The following is a 2937-nucleotide window of genomic DNA, read 5'->3' on the forward strand; positions in this document are numbered from 1 at the left end:
TTGCTAAGGGTCTTTCTGCTTTTAATATAGTATAGATAAAAGATAAAACTCACTGATCTTAGTAGCAAGATCATATTATTGAGATCATATTTATCATTCATGTTTCAAATATATGACAACAATAGTTACTACAACGCCTGTATTCCAACAATTACTCCTCAACTAGTCAATTTGTTAGTGCTTCGCGCGATTGTAAAAAAGAATTAAAAATTAATGGTTTTATTTTATTATACTTTAATTAAAATATAAAATATTGGTAAATATATAAAATATCTTTTTATAATTCTGAAATATTCACATTAACAAATGGTAGAATTATTTTCTCAAAAGATTGACCAAAAAGCTAGTTACAACTCAAGTTCCCAAAAAAGTGAAATCACCATTAATGATATGTTTATTTTAGGAAAAGAAGTAACAATAAGAAGAAGTAACCGCGGTGGCACCACAACAAAAAGATTAAATAAACATCTTAAAAAAAAAATCACTCTCACAATATATTTTTGTCACACTTCTCCAAGCCAGTTCTTATTGGTTTAGTCAAGCGACCTCACACTTCAGCCTATAATGTAGCGTGGCTATCGGGATAAGAGACTTTAAGTGATATTAATTTCTTATCAACATAAATGAAAATTTTATTTTGTAATGACTGGGATGGTCATTCTGAGTTTTGTAGTCCAGTTCCCTCATTTATCAATTTTTCTATGTTCATTTATGGTTATGTATCTTGTCGGGATGGTTGGTTTGGTTCTGGGGATGTTTTGGAGTGAATTGGGACACCCAAGGTTGGAAGTATAAATTGAAAGAGTTGAACGGAGTTTGACTTTGGTGTAGACGACCCCAGAATGGAGTTTTAATGGCTCTGATAACTTTGTATGGTGATTTTGAACTTAGGAGTATGTCCGAATATTTATTTGGAGGCCTACCGACTGTTTTGGCTTGAATTTGCCAAAGTTGGATACCACATTACAAAGAACAAAGTAAGAGACTCCAAAAAAAAAGCAAACTTAATTATATGTATGAAAGTTTCCCTACAAAAGGGCCGACTTGCCAAATAGGGGCTGGCTTCGACAACCCGTGAGGGATGGCTTGCCAAGCTACACAAATAGTTAATTTACTTATAGTTGCAAACATTTTCCTACAAAGGGTCTGGCTTCACAACCCTTCAGGGATAGCTTGCCAAGCTACACAACTAAAAAAGCTTTTGTTCTATAAGCAACTTTAGCTGTTATAACTCAGAAAACTTTTGTACTATAACAAACTAACTTTCTTAGAGTATTCCTACTCTATTTTCATACATGGGCCGACCTTTCTATCCATTCGAAATAAAAAACAAGAGGAAAATTTAGAAGGAAATCATATGTAATATATCACAAAGATTTACAAAGGTAACAAGATGATCTTACAACTACTACATGACCTCCTTTATATAAGGCTATGAGGTTATTACAAGACAAACTTATATTATAAAATAAACCTATCTTACATGGCAAACCTATCTACAAGTGGGTCCCTTTTGACATGTGAAGGACCTTAGGCTAAGTGAGTAATATGCACTAAAAAGCTTCTAAAAATATGTGAAATATACATTGTAAAGCATGTGGAAGTATGTAGAAATTATGTGAAAGTAGGATAGTCCATGTGACAGAGCATGTGGAAGCATGTGAAAGTGGGGCCCAGATAGTATGAAAATATTAATTTTATCTTGGTATGGGTAGATAATTTTTAGGATTTTTTGGTAGGCAATATGGGATTAAGGTGAGATTAGCAAGGATTTTTCGACTTTGTATTCTAGGCATCTTTTCAAAGATCTTGTGTAGTAACGCCCGGAGCTTGACGATCTTACTTCGTTGTGTTCTTTCTCCTTTGGATTGAGAGATATAATCTGTAACCTTAATCTGGATATATCTTGAATATTTTTTCCTCGGATGACTTTGTATGGGATCTGGTATTCCTTTGCTGCTTCTCGGACCCTTTTCCAGTGAGGATGAGTACTGGTATAATTCCAACTCGCCCAATCTTTTGGCCATATTTCTCTTCGGATGCACCTATTTTGCTGGAAGATAATTCTTTGTGTTATTCATCTTCCACAGATAAAATGGACACGGAAAATTCCACCAGAATGATACTTCTACCTGCACCTGGACCTTTCCATTAATAATTTTCACTAGCCTACGAAATATGAATACCTTAGCCTTGTAGAAATCATTGAACATTTTGTCCAATATCTTCGAGGCATGAACCATAATAGAAATATTTTAAGGGTAGGTTTAATGTTGTCAAAATCATAGAAGACGTTGCACTTGAATTCTATGAAAATATAATACTGATAGCATAAATGCCAGAAAAACCATAAAGGTTCCTATGAAAAATCCTTAGCTTGTGCTGTGAATATATGGCAGAATGAATATTCTGGATTGACCTCATAGGGCTTAAGAATAGATACTCCATGTTGCCAGAAAACCTGGAGCTCATAATAAGTTCTTATTTCCATTATTATTGATGGATCAAAGGGATCCATGAGGTTGAATAACTCTGGTGGATGATCTGTTGGCTTCGATGAGCTTGTTCCTGGTACATTTAAAAACATGAAGATTTAGATGGTTAGCTTTTGTTTTGACTTCATTTTTGCTGCGAAAAATCTCTTTGAGAATTCTTCTAGTCGATACAGAAAATCTGCGAGAATATTATCCTTTCCCTTCAGGTGCTTGACTTAGACGTTGTATGGAGAGAATCATTGGGCCCATATGAGAATCTTAGGATTGAGAATAATTTTTGCATTTATCTGGATCATCTTTGGGAAGGCTTTCATATCCATTTGTGTTAGAAATTCTGTATGAATCAAGAAAAATTTAAATTTCTTAATTCCTTTCTTTACTGCAAGAATTTCCTTGAAAGTGGAGTGATAATGTTTCTCGGCATATTTAAATTTTTCACTAG

This window comes from Nicotiana tabacum, chromosome 6 (genome assembly GCF_000715075.1).
Source record: "Nicotiana tabacum cultivar K326 chromosome 6, ASM71507v2, whole genome shotgun sequence".
NCBI lineage: Eukaryota > Viridiplantae > Streptophyta > Magnoliopsida > Solanales > Solanaceae > Nicotiana > Nicotiana tabacum.